Below are 15026 nucleotides of genomic sequence, written 5' to 3'. Positions count from 1 at the left end.
GTCTAGCAGTCCAACTTCTGCTGCTGCTGCTGCTGCTGGATAAGTGGGCAACCTGACCTCCGAAAGGGAAGGGAGACCTCCAAGGTTTTGAAACGCTGATGCAGAAAGCCAAAATCATGCTGGGAAGGGGGTGGAAGGAGAAACCTACATCGATGATATGGAAGCTGCTGGAGAAATCCAAGTCTCCATGCTTTCCTTTCCCTAATCTAGCACCCTCCAGGTGCCATCTGGGCCAGCTGTGGATGTTGGGAATTGTAGTTCAAAACATCTGGGAGGGCACCTGGATGGAGAAGTCTGAGCTCAGCCGCTTGCACTGCATGAAAAGTTTCCATCGGCACCAATGCACATTTAGCAGGCCCAGGGGAGGAAATCTGGATCGGGGCCTCAATGAGGTACAAAGGGTTAAAGACCCCTAATGCCCACCCCCAACACACACACTGGGGTCCCAATCTAGACTGCCCCCTGCATCTACCAAAAAGTCCACCCACGCATATCTTTCACGCATAACTCTCCCAAAGGTTAGTATGTATGGAGCCATCTTTGATAGTTTCTAAGTGGATCTTTAAAACCTATGTTTCAAAATGCATTTTATTAAAAGTGCGGAGAGTTGGGTTTTAAACTGCTGCTGCTTTTAGGGTGGTGGGTTTCTTTTTTTGTAATGTAGATTGTTTTATTTGTATTACAAAAAAACATTTTATGGTTTTAAATCTTATCTAAGCTGCCTTGGCAGGGTTTTGTGCGGAGAAGTGGCATATAAATAAATAACAAACAAACAAATGAACGATAAATCAAATTGCTAATTGTGTGACTGGCACCTCATTTAGTTTTTAGGTTAGCACTGAGATATCTTTATTTAGCAACAAAAGAACTTTAGAAAGTGAGATTCCAACATGAAACTGCTAAACTAGAATTTATCAGCACATTTGATTCTATCTGTTCAGGACTCAATCAAAACCAGAGTTCTCTCCTCCACCCGCTACAGGTGTTAAGTTAGCATAGCAGAATGAAGGAAGATTCTATTATCATCACCAGTTGCTGCTGTTGTGAATGGCCATTGTGCTAATTTTGTATATATTTGCATAGAAAAGTCATACATTGGCCTTGCATTCCATGGTGTCCAGGTGTCATTGTTTATAATCCTCCCTCCCCACTCCTATCTACTAACTTCTTCCACCTGATGAAGTGGCATCAAAACACAACTTTCTCTGCCAACATAAATCTGTCAGTTTACAACAAGAAACCACCAACAACCCAGAGTATGGGTTGTTGAATCCTGGGTTGTCGTTATGTGCGAACTCGGAACTATGGGTGAACTATGGGTTGCTGACCATGAACAAACCAGGAAGAGAGCCCATGGATTGTTGCTGGGTTGTGAACTCTGGGTTGTTTAAACCACGGGTTGTTGTGGTGGGTGAACCCAGAACCATGGGTTGTTCTCATGGGTTGTTTAGCCAGGCTACCGAGGGGGCAGGCAAGAGCAGTAAAAAAAAAATTCCAGCACTACAATGCCACAAAGGCATCTGGGATACAGGGAGGGACGGGCGGAAGAGAAGGGAATCAAACAACCCAGCAAAAAGCAACCTGCACTTTATGCAATAGTCTGGCAGACAAATCACAGGTAAACTCTGGGTAAGGCAACAACCTATATTTATTTATTTATTTATTTATTTTAAAACATTTCTATCTCACCCTATATTATTAGGGTCTCAGGGTGGTGTACAGATGAAATCAATTTAGACAGTATAAAACAATAAATAATTTAAACAGCTAAAAATATGTCAGACCATTAAGCAAGTTAATACCAATTTAAAATCTAAAACAATAAAAAGGTTAAAACAATGTCCTACTTTGGGGAATGCATTTCGCCTTCAACGGCTTTGATAAAAAGCCACGTTTTTACTTGGCGCTGAAACGAGGCCAGTGTCTGCGCCAATTGGGCCTTCGGGGGGAGGGCATTCCACAACCGGGGTGCCACAGCAGAGAAGGCCCTCTCCCATGTCCCACCATAGTGTATGTTTTGCACTGGTGGGATGCAGCCGAGGGCCCCTCCAACAGATCTCAGTCCTCGGGCAGGCATATAGAGGGAGAGGTGCTCCCTCAAATATCGAGGTCCCAAGCTGCTTAGGGCTTTAAATGTCATCACCAAAATCTCGAATTCCGACCGGAAGCGTATCGGCAGCCAGCGCAATTCCTGGCTATGGGTTATTGTTATGTGGGAATCAGGTCTGTGTGTGTGTGTGTGTGTGTGTGTGTGTGTGTACAAAAGGTGTTTTGATAGGCACTCTTGGCTGAGTTACGGAGGGGAGGTGCATATGGGAAAAAATGACAGCAGTGAGAAATGAATCAGGGTTGCATGTGAAAGAAAAGCCACAGCAATGACCCTCCAAGGAGGTGTATGTAGGTTCTCCTCAGGCCACCAAGAGAAAAGGTAAAAAGGTAAAGGTGTCCCCAACCAGTCGTGTCCGACTCTAGGGTGTGGTGCTCATCTCCATTTCTAAGCCGAAGAGCCAGCGCTGTCCGAAGACGCTTCCGTGGTCATATGGCCGGCATGACCGAACACCGAGGTGCACGGAACACTGTTACCTTTCCCGCTGAGGCGGTACCTATTTATCTACTTGCAATTTCTTGCTTTCGAACTGCTAGGTTGGCAGGAGCTGGGACTGAAGACGGGAGCTCACTCCGTCACGCGGCACTCGGGTCTCGAACTGATGTCCTGCTGACCTTCCGGTCTGCAATTCAGCGTCTTAACCAATAAAAACGAACCTAAAATCAGCAATTTCCTCCTGTCGCTTCAACTTCTCCATCCGCTAACGCATCGCACACGAGGCCACATCCTTCTGGACCCCAGCCCCGCAAAGTCCTCGTTTCATCAACCCGTTCACTGTGCCCCCTCCCTTCCTTTCAACAGCAGAAACTAACTGCAGAGAAAGGGGCAAGCGATGGAAAAGCATTCCCCAAAAGCTGCAGGCTGCTGGACGAACTCAGTCAGTCCTGGAGAGACAGACGGTGCAGACCCCAAACTTTGTTCATTACTGCTGTCAACTCAACCTTTTCAATGAGTGGGTTAATTTCAATCAATCACTCTGCCATTGAGGATTAAAAAAGATCTCCCGATTTAAAGCTCACAATTAAAAAACAGCACACACCAGTATTTGGCGACTGTGAAAACAAGAAAATCCACCAAACGTGCCCTACATCCTCCTCCCCCCCCCTCGCCCCGATATTTTAAGCATTAGCATTAGAGGTAAAACACAGTAAGAGACTTATCAGGACCGTTAAGAGCTCAGTTCTTTAACACATACACACCACATCTGTGGAGTCATCTGTCAGTATAAACTCACGCATCTGTGATTTCTAATGATGCATTAAAAAAAAAAGAAGGTAAAACACAGTAAGAGACTTATCAGGACCGTTAAGACCTCAGTTCTTTAAGTTGGTTTGGAAAATTTTAAGAGGAATGCATTGCCCCTGGATTAATGTGTCACTAGACAGTACAGGAAGACAGTCCATCCATGCAAACTGTGCCACTATTGTGCCCGTTTCTGCATGCGCCTCGTCCTGGGCATGTGAAAAGGAGCAGCAAATCGCTCTGTCGGTCTCCCCATGCTTTTTTCTTCACCTACCATGAGCTGAATGTCATGGGTGATTCTCCACACAGGAAGCAGAACCCTGAAGTTATACCTTCCCCAAGATGTTGAATCCAAGGGGGAGCTGTACATCCACCACAGAAAATCTCTGGCTTAGAGCCACTTAGAAATAGGGAAGCCAGCTTTTTTTTTTTTAAATGCATCATTAGAAATTGCAGATGCGTGAGTTTATACTGACAGATGACTCCACAGATGTGGTGTGTACTGTGTGTTCAATTTATTCTCAGTTGTGCCAGCCACAGGAATATAACAGAGTACAGCCAAAGCTACAAGGAAAAGAAAAACAAAAACCAGCCATCAGTATAAATTTAAAGCCACCGACGTGAGATTTGCCACGACCTTTGCAGACTTGGGATCGTCACCTTGTCTGAGCAGATTACAACAGATTAGGAGATTCTATCTAACACAAACAAAAGCAATATATTTCTCAGAGCTGAGAAAGAGGCAGAGGAAGAGAATAATGGGGAAGATCTTCAATCCCCCCCCCCCATTTCACGAAAGAGAAGGGTGCTCTAACTAATTTTAAGGTAACATCCTTTCTAAACCCCAGAGAGAAACTTGCAAATAGAACAACCTTGCAGTGACTACTATCTATAGGAGCAGTCAAAACGGATTACCAGATAATTATTTACTAGTTCAGGGATGTCTTTGCTTAGAACTTAAACTGTGGGAAGGAAGGAAGGAAGGAAGGAAGGAAGGAAGGAAGGAAGGAAGGAAGGAAGAATTAACCACCTGGGTACACTGAGTGGATAAATATTTCCCTGAACACTCATCCTGAGAAGAGTTTGGATGAGAATTCTGTGAATGCCACAGGGCAGGGATCTACCTTTCTCCTTTGGTTATGTTACTGGGTAAAAGGCACTGGCATTACAGGGCTAGATTTTGGACAGAGTATGGTTTAATCAAAATGAAGCATTTTGAAGTCCCAACTGGATTCAACTGGCAGAAAGGCAAACATGGGGTTTAGCTTTTGTGCGGACCGCAATGGGTTTAAAAACGTTTGACTTTCCTGAGATCACGCCCATTATAAAATGTTCATCATCATACATCCCTGCCCCAGGAGATGAGACACAGCCCTTCCACCAGCCCTGCTGACAGTTCGCTTCATTTTTTCCTCTTCTCTTCCCATGCCTTTTTCCTTGTGTGTTTTTTCTTGTGTGTTTTTCCTTGTGTGTTTCCTTGTGTGTTGTGTGTGTCTATTTTTAAGATTGTAAGCCTATGGGGGCAGGGACTGTCTTTTTTTTTTTTCCTACTGACTGTAAGCTGCTTTTTTTTGGCTGAGGAGCGAGAAAAAATACTTCAAATAGATAGACTGATAGATCGATGGGTAGATTATCTTATCTACAGACTCATGAGCGTACCTGGTGCTTTCCAAAGATAACAGACACAGGCAGCTACAGACACAGGCAGGGCCTGTCTGTGTGTGGGGAACTTGGCCAGGAGCCTGACCTGATTCAAGCTTCCTCGGCTAATATACGGATCAGAATGCATTTCTCTTTCTGTTTTTGCACTTCTTGGAATTTTGCGATACAGTTCCCGCCTGGCTCCTAAAAACACCTTCAGATGCTTTTCTCTGGGTGCTGCTACCTGCAGTTGTGTGATGGGTGGCTAACTGGTTAAAGGACTTCTCTGTAGTGGCCCCCTCATCTGTGGAATGCCCTTCCCAGAAAGATCTGCCTGGAGTCTTCACTGAATCCATGTAAATAATAGTAATTAATTATATGCTGTTCCACTTTACTGTTCCTCGTGTTGTTTTGTATTTTTATTGTAGTTTGAAATGGTTTTTAATAGTGTATTTTAAATGTATTTGTAACGTTACAGCTATTGAAATTGTTTAATAGTATTTTTGGGGTCACGAAGAGTCGGACACGACTGAACGACTGAACAACAACAATTTTTAATAGTGTATTTTAAATGCATTTGTAATGTTACAGCAATTGAAATTGTTTAATAGTGTTTTTAATAGTGTATTTTAAATGTATTTGTAACGTTACAGCCATTGAAATGGTTTAATAGTGTTTTTAATAGTGTATTTTAAATGTATTTGTAAAGTTACAGCAATTGAAATGGTTTAATAGTGTTTTTAATAGTGTATTTTAAATGTATTTGTAACGTTACAGCCATTGAAATTGTTTAATAGTGTTTTAATAGTGTATTTTAAACGTATTTGTAATGTTACAGCCATTGAAATTGTTTAATAGTGTTTTAATAGTGTATTTTAAACGTATTTGTAACGTTACAGCCATTGAAATTGTTTAATAGTGTTTTAATAGTGTATTTTAAATGTATTTGTAATGTTACAGTGATTGAAATTGTGTAATAGTGTTTTAATAGTGTATTTTAAATGCATTTGTAACGTTACAGTGATTGAAATTGTTTAATAGTGTTTATAAGTATTATAAACTTATATATGCTCAATATGTAATACTTCTATCCCGTGGTATAATAAATAAATAAATAAATAAATAAATAAGGACACAATGCCCTAATGTCTGTTTGGCAGGAGGACTTAGGTTTTAGGGCTACAAGCCTTACCTAGTTTGATTAATCAGTTCAAAGCCTTTTGCTTGATTCAAGAGATCCCACCAATTAAAACTGGGCGGATAAAAAAGGAAGCAATTTCAATGCACGTTTTTACCAGTATTTGTGCCATCTCCGAGGTGGTGTTTCACCTCCCTCCCATCATGCACAGGGGGAAACACCCCTGCCCAAGTTCATCTTAGAAGAGGCATCCCGTTTCCCGCACGCATGCGCGCGGCCGAGCACCTCTTCCAAGATGCCGTTGCTTCGCCAAACGCGTGCCGCATCCGAGAACGGAGAAGCAATGTGGCTTGCGCCAGGAGGATTGCTTTATTCACCTGCAACGTGCGTGCAGACTTGATTAGAGAGATTAAGGCTGTGATCCTATACACACACCTACCTGGGCATAAACCCTGCTGAGCTCAGTGGCGCCCAGTTTTGAGTACACATGTCTGGGACTGCACCACAAAAATCAGACCATTGATCAACAAAGGTTTCTTTAACTGAGTATGTTTCCTATTTTCCAGAGGGCTGTCCTCTATTTGGAAGCGGTCCTCGATCTGAAGGACTGCCCAGTCCAAGAATGGTTTAAAAATAAATGACTCAGAGAAGGGAATACAGAGCAGGTAGATGCCCATCAGCAGTTATGTACCTGGACATAGTCTCTCCCCTACCCTGGTAAGATGAACTAGGTTTCTATTTAAATTATAGTCATCATTTCCAAATTTGCACATATGCTGATAAATTAGTAGATGCCAACTTTGCACAAAAGTGGGTCCTTTTTTTGTCCCCTCAGGATGCACAAGGGGCTACCAGACATAACCATGTGATGTAATGCAGAAATCCAGCTCTCTCTCCAAACCGAGTTTACCATTGTGATTGCGGTATTCACACAACTTGGGGTCCAAGGTTGCCATGCGCTGGACGGGTGGGCTAAGAAACACACGTGCGCTTATGGCCAAACAAGAATTTTTAAAACAAAAGCCCTTTGAAGCGATGGCACATATGGAAATAAAGAGTGGTCGTTTGCCAGGGTGAATTCTTGTGGTCGCGGTGACCCCCCACTTCACATTTTCAGTTCCCCAAACAGAACCAAAAACATCACAAAGAACCTCAACCCCCCACACACCATTTTCTTCCTTTGATTTGGATTGCGACTTCCCTCCTCCTGTTCCACAGTTGCTTCCCGTTTTGCCTACTGGGAATGAAAGTTCGGAAGCACTTACTAAATATACATTTACTGAGCACAAACATAACGCGACACAAAATGCTTCAGTTTTGTGTTTCAGCCCTCCCCCGCTTCCACATCACCATGATGTGATGTGTTACAAGCACACAGGTTAAAGATTCAGCTTTCACCTCCTGTAGGTGTAAAACTGCCTGGGTTGCATTTTCTAAACACAACTTTCCTTGGAATTTGAGTCAATCCCCCCATCCTACTGCACCGCCCACTCTGAAGCCTAGCACCGGATAGTTTGAAGATAAAAAAGAACTCCTAAGAACAAAACTTTTGAAGAAGTCAGCAGTAATAAAATAATTAAAAAATTACCTGCAGAGGCCAGAGAAATATGTAGAATGAGTTGAAGAATGTCATAAACTAGGCACTGAAAAGGTTCGAGGCCCAGGCCCATAACAGACAAACATGCATAAATTTTGCATATGCTAATTTATATGTATATATACGTATATATGCAAATTTAGAAATAATTACTAGGATTTACTCAAATTTCACAGACAGCCAATTAATTTTCTGTGCAATTCACCTCGAATAAATTCTTCAGTTAATCTGCATCCCACCCAGATCATCTTCAATTACAATTGATTTGTAATCTTTCACCGTCTTTTCCACCACTTCTCGTCCCCCGCTTTCCCTCCTGGGGGAAAACTGCCCCCACCCCATGCAATTGAGCATTGAAGAAAAACTTCCATTAACATCAATGGAAATTCCCCACCCCTAAGTTTAACTGCTGGGCAGGCGGGGGGGGGGGGATTTTGGGGAGGGGGGCTGTCCCAGCATGTGAGGAAGGGTTAACCCTTCCCAGCTGCAATTCTTCTTGAAAATTGCCCCACAATTAAGCTAAGAAAGAAATCTTCCAGTGGCATTCATGGACATTCAGGGCTCTGGGGAATAGTTTCGGAGCCAGGCCCCTATGGGCCCATTCCTAACAACGCCCATGTGCCAGAGAAAGCCAACTTTGTGTGGCCCAAATACAAGAGCAACAATACAAAAATACGTGACTCGAAGAAACGATAAACAAACAGTTTCAAGGTTCCAGTCAGGCAGACGCACCCTCTTCCAAGATACTCCATTCCGTCCCCCTTCCTTCATGGTTTTCCATCATCCCCCCAAGCACTCAGCTTTCCGTGGAAACTGAGCATGCTCAGTCCACACTGGGCTGTTTTGGGGCTCCTCTCTGTACATTTTTTGTGCATTTCTGCACATCTTGAGGTTCTCGCCCCCACTCCCCCCCAACAGCCTGCTGACACCTCCCCTCTTGTACATGGAAGGCACACAGTTTTTGCTACATAAAGCATCCAAACTCAAGAGAATGAATTCTTCTATTAGCAGATAGGACTTAATTTTTAGCTCTTTATTTAATAATTACATTTGTATCCTGCCTGTTTTCCTCTGGCAGGGAACTCAAGGTGGCTTACACGATCCTCCTCCTCTCCATTTTACCCTCACAACAACAACCCTGCGAGGTAGGCTAGGCTGAGAGTCAGTGACTGGCCCAAAGCCACCCAGTGAGCTTCCGTGGCCAAGCGGGGACTAGAACCCGGATCTCCTGGGCCCCCAGTCCAACACTATAACCAGTAACTAACTACCTAATGACCAGGAAAAGGATCCAAGGTATTCTGCAAACGCCTCGTCTCAAGCATCAGCGGGAACAAAGGACCTCTTCACGCAGCGCATAGCTGAACTATGGGACACGCTTCCACAAGATCTAGTGATGGCCACCGCTTTGGATGGCTTTCAAAGGGGGTTGGACAAATGCCTGGAGGAGAAAGCTATCAATGGCTGCTAGTCCTGATGGCTATGTGCTGCCTCCAGTGTCAGAGGCAGCGTGCTGGGGAACATAAGCAGGAGGGCCCTATTGTGCTTGTGACCTGCTTGTGGGCTTCCTGTCGGGGAATCTGGTTGAGCGCTGGGGGAACAGGATGCTGGACTCTTACGTTCACTCCAGAGCCTCTGGCCAATCACTGGAGGTGCTGTTCTTTTAATCATTTCACATTGCTGGTTTACGCAGTGTCACTCACGGCCGAGGCCCAAAGCCGGGAAGTGGCTCGCTCGTCAAATCTCGCCTCTGCTGCGAGATCAAAAGCCTGCACGGTGGGGTGGGGGAGAAAAAGGGGAAGCCCCAGGTGCTTTAAGCTTGCAAGGGCAGAGGAATTAAGCTTGCAAGGGCAGAGGAATTAAGCTTGCAAGGGCAGAGGAATTCTTTGCATAGATGTTTGAAATTTTATACTCGCAGGATCAGAGACAGTCAGAGCCCCACACACTTTGGCTAAGATCTTCCTCAGAGTTTGAGCTCCACGTCGACACATGTTTGCTCAGAAGTAAGGCCCATTGTCTCGGTTTGCTCCCAGCTAAACGCACATAGGATTGTGCTCCCACCTTGCTGGTCTCGTCCCCAGCAATCTGGGAATGGGGCGGGGGGGAATTAGCGTTTATATTTTTAGAGTGTTCCAAGCACTGCATATCCATTTGCTCCGCTGTCCTTACAACAGCCTTGTAAGGCAGGCCAATGTTATCAGAGACGCTCTGTTAAAACATAAAATATTGTCATTCTCCTAAGGACTCTAAGCCTAGATACAAGTAACTGTGCTGAACTCACTTTCTGCTTCTGCTTCCCTTGAGATCCTATCTGTTGCTTCCCCTGCACCAAATTTTTAGACTGTGAGCTCCTCGTGTCAGGGATATGTCATCTCACAAATGTGTCAGGACCCGCCCATGTTGATGGTGGTTCAGAGATCGTAAAGACATGGCGCTACCAATGAGAGTGTCTTACCCAGCCGTCTATACCTCCATATAACCCTCCAAACTCAGGTATTCAGACCCGATGGGCATCTTGGTACCCAGGCGGGGGGTCAGGTGCCCACACCCCTCTAATTATCCTGGGGCAGGATTTGCCAAGAACAACCCCAGCAAAAGTTCATGGATGGGGGTGTGGGGGAAAAGAGAAAAAGAACTCTAAGGGACACTTGGCTCAACAACACTACGAGCGAGAAGGATCTTGGAATTGTTGTTGATCACAAGCTGAAGATGAGCCAACAATGTGATGTGGCTGCAAAAAAGGCAAATGCTCTTTTGGGCTGCATGAAGAGAAGCATAGCTTCCAAATCCCGGGAAGTCCTAGTTCGCCTCTACTCAGCACTGGTTAGGCCTCATCTGGAGTACTGTGTCCAGTTCTGGGCACCACACTTTAAGAAGGATGCAGACAAGCTGGAGAGGGTTCACAGGAGGGCAACAGAGATGATCAGGGGACTGGAAACAAAGCCCTATAAGAAAGAACTGGGCATGTTTAGTGTGCAGAAGGGAACACTGAGGGGAGATGGGATAGCGCTCTTCAAGTCCTTGAAAGGTTGTCACAGAGGAAGGCCAGGATCTCTTCTCCATCATCCCAGAGTGCAGGACATGGAATAATGGGCTCAAGTTGCAGGAAGCCAGATTCTGGCTGAACATCAGGAAAAACTTCCTGACTGTTAGAGCAATACGACAATGGAGCCCATTACCAAGGGAGGTGGTGGGCTCTCTCACGCTGGAGGCATTCAAGACGATGCTGGACAGCCAACCATCTGTCGGGGATGCTCTGACTTGGATTCCTGCACTGAGCAGGGGGTTGGACTCTATGGCCTTATAGGCCCCTTCCAACCCTAGTCGTCTATGGTTCTATGATTCTAACTGAATAACAGAAAACATTTCCATTATCCATTGCTGGAAGAAAATCATTTTAATTTTTCCTCTCATTTTCATGCGTCCACTGAAAATGTCCACAAATTGCCTTACATATGCTCGCGTTCAATTTGCCCAATCCGGTTTGGTTTTACACAAATTTCCTAATTTCAGCAAATTATCCCCAGCAAATGGAAAGCCCTGCTTGAGTCAGTGGAGGAAAGTTCGCAAATTAGGGAATCTGGGCCAATTTGGGGAAATGTGTGCAAATTTCACATTTGAGTGCTGCTCAATTTGTGCGATTTTCCTGTTTGCGTGGAGAAAGCACTGTTCGCAAACCCGAACACGGATCGGGCATGAGACAAGCTGCGCGGAGATGTTCGGAGAATCCTAACCATCTTGAACACTGCTCATTTGCCCATCCCTAATCAGGGGTGATCCTCCAGATGTTCTTGGATTACAACTCTCATCATGCCTGCCTCACAACTGGGAATGCTGATGGGAGTTGCTGGCCTAGAACATCTGGAGGGACACCAGCTGTCTACCATGGTGTAGATCATCAAACCACCTTATGAAGTTGGAATCACAGAACACAATCACAGGGTTGGAAGGGGCCCACAAGGCCATCGAGTCCAACCCCCTGCTCAATGCAGGAATCCAAGTCAGAGCATCCCTGACAGGTGGCTGTCCAGCCTCGTCTTGAAGGCCTCCAGTGTGGGAGAGCCCCCCACCTCCCTAGGTCATTGGTTCCACTGTCGTATTGCTCTAACAGTCAGGAAGTTTTTCCTGATGTTCAGACAGAATCTGGCTTCCTGTCACTTGAGCCCATTATTCCACGTCCTGCACTCTGGGATGATGGAGGAGAAGAGATGCTGGCCTTCCTCTCTGGGACAACCTTTCAAGGACTTGAAGAGTGCTATCTTATCTCCCCTCAGTCTCCTCTTCTCAAGGCTCAACATGCCCAGTTCTTCCCATCTCTCCTCACAGGGCTTTGTTTCCAGTCCCCTGGTCATCCTCGTTGCCCTCCTCTGAACCCTCTCCAGCTTGTCCGCATCCTTCTTAAAGTGATGAGATACTTTTTTTTTTTTAAAGACTCAAAAAGTGCTAGCTAAGCATTATTAATAGTTTCCTTCCCCCACAGTTCTGCTTGTACGGGAATACCAGCAAAGCACAGACACATCCTACAAGACCTCTTCCAAACTGGTCCAAAGCCCTGCTCGATGAGGGAAATGCAAATCTAGTGCATCCCAAAGAGATTTATTTATTTGTGGCATTTATATACCGCTGAATATAACAAAAACCTCTCTTGGCGGTTCACAATATTAAACAAATAGCTGTTTAAACAGATAGCTGTCCACTCTTTGCTTGAAGACCTACACAGAGGAAGAGGCCGTAACCAGGAATGGCCGAGAATTTTGTTCTTTAAAATAAGAATGTGCCAAAATTCACACATTTCTTCAGGAGTGGGGATGAACGAACTCGAGATTCAAGAAGTTTGAACGTGGGAGAAACCAAAATGGACAGATTCATCCATCCAGGCAAAGGGGTTTGGATGCTGAGCTCTAAAAAGTCTGGGTTTGAATCCCTGTGTACTCAACCACATTTGCGGTGCTGCATCAGGGTTCCCGTTTCTCTCTCTCTTGCTTTTCTGATGAGCTCTCGCCTTTAAAAGCTATCAGGCAGGGAGTACAGCATGGTTCTCCCCATGCTGTGAATAGCTGTGCCTATTTAATTTGTCTGAAAGAGATGGATGAGAATGTTGTTTGGTTCAGTTCTGGATAAAAATATACCAGAATTCACAAATCCCTTCATTAATGGGTAGGAAAGAACATGAGGCTTAAAAAAAACCCCAAACCTGAATGTAGGGGGAAACTGAAACAGAGATTCGGCCAAGTCTACCTATAAACCTATAACCATCCCTCTAGGTAACTGGTTCCACTGTCAAACAGCTCGCACCAGCAAAAACTTTCTCCTAATGTTCAACCAAAATCTACCTTCCTGTAACTCAAGCTAATTAAATCCTTCCCTCTGGAGCAGCAAAGAAGAAATCTCTGCCATCTTCCAGGTGATGGTCCTTTGGGTATTCAAAATGGTTTTAGAAAAAGATACATCGAAGAAGAATCTCAACCTTCCAATTAAAATCCATGCATCTCTCCCTTGCTGTTTGTTCCGCAAACAACAGAATGCCACCATGTAAGATCTCGAAGGTGGGCCTTCTCCGTGGTGGCACCTAACCTCTGGAAAACCCTCCGCTGTGCAGTTTGGGAGGCAGAAAATGTGGTATGTTTTCAATGCCTCCTGAACACGCACTTGTTCACCCAGGCTTTCTCTGGCTTCGCAATCAATCATAAACCGTTCCTTGTATTTCTACTGTACTTGTTTTTAATAGTGTCCTTTAAATGTGAGTTTTAATATTGATACATGTACTGGTTAGAGGTTTTATTATATTAAGTGGTACAGAAGTATTATTAATGAATAAAATAACAAATAAATATATATATAAAATGAGGCCTTGAAAGCTTACGGTGGTTAAGCTATTAATTAAACAGATTCAAATGTGTAGAGGTCATGAGCGACTTGAGAGCAGGCATAGCTTCATCTTTTCTCGAGAGGTGACCTTTGGGGTTTCAATCCGAGGGAAAGGCACAGACAGATTTCGCAGTGTGTGAGGGAAAATCCGCAGTAACAGTAAAATACATATAACGCTTGAATATATTGAAGCTTAATTTGCAAAGAAAAGAGAAGAAATGGAGACAATAACAACTCTTTTGACGTACACTGTCTCTGGAACTGGTGATTCCATTTAGCTACCATGGCCTTTTCACAGACCACTCCTCTCCTCCGTTAATTTGTCTTATCCCCTTTGAAAGCCATTTAAAAGTTAGCGGCCAACACCACATCCTGTGGCCCTGAGTTCCATAAGTTAACAGCGCACCGCATGAAGAATGGCTTCCTTTTGTCTGTATGGAACCCGAGTCCATCGGTTTCACTGGGCAACCCCTGACTTCTGATATGACAAGAGAGGGCAAGGGGGCGGGGGAAGAGATAACTCTCTCTTTCCACTCTCTCCATGCTGGGCATCATCGTATACTTTCTTCTGTCTGTCTCGAATCTTGTGCCCATCGGTTTAACAACGGCTGCGTTGACTTACGAGAAACAGCAGCACGAAAGATGTGGGGCTTCTAAGAAAGAATCGCGTGTGCAAACACCCCCTTCCGACAACATTGCGCTGCTTTTCACGGCTACCAATTATGACTCCCTCCTACTCCATGTCCCATCGCTCTACCCTCCTCTATCCATTCCTGTTACTCCTGGTCTTTTTTAACAACAACAACAACCACTTGGGGCCATGCCGCTTTGGAAATGTGAACAGTGCCTAGGACACCACCAAGGCATTTTGCTGCCTGAGGCTCAGAACAAAATGGTGCCCCCTCTTCCTCCCATGAACAGAAGCTGCCTGGGCTGGCTTCAACACGGACAAGGGGATTGTATTTGCCACCACACCTGAGGCAGCGGGGTAGTTTCAGGGGCTTCGGACAGGTGGCGTGGCAAACAAAAGTCTGTCCTCCAACGGAACGGGAGGAACAGGGAGGAACAGCCCCAGAAGATGGCTGTTGCCACCCCTAGCATCTGCCACCCAAGGTGGTCGCCTCACCCTGGCTCACGTTAAGGCCGGCCTCGGCAAGCCTGGAACTAAAACATTACTAATGTATCGAAATGCGCCGTTTCCCCACTAGGTTCTCCAAGGCAAGAAGCTCAGCTACGCGCACAGTATCAGCTCCAGGGTTTTTTGGGCGGGGGGCCTTGTGCGACGCACCCCTTAACCCGGAACATCCAACCTCGTTCTTCTTGGGCATTCTGTGGAAAGCAGGAACAGGGTTCCTCTGCATTTCTTGGGGCCCTGTTGAACGCTGGACTGGGCCCGTGCACTGGTGGTCCCAAGGAGCGCCCTCCATATCCCCCAC

General features: G+C 45.1%; 1 protein-coding gene across 2 annotated transcripts in view; it reads right to left on the bottom strand.

Moving 5' to 3' along the window:
- The window catches only part of RORC (RAR related orphan receptor C), a 94945-nt gene that overhangs the window by 40068 nt on the left and 39851 nt on the right, over positions 1-15026 (bottom strand). The window lies entirely within an intron of this gene.

This window comes from Heloderma suspectum, chromosome 17 (genome assembly GCF_057233095.1).
Source record: "Heloderma suspectum isolate Gila_16-S chromosome 17, 16-S_ref, whole genome shotgun sequence".
Taxonomy (NCBI): Eukaryota; Metazoa; Chordata; class Lepidosauria; order Squamata; family Helodermatidae; genus Heloderma; species Heloderma suspectum.
This window is presented reverse-complemented; position numbering and strand designations above follow the sequence as displayed.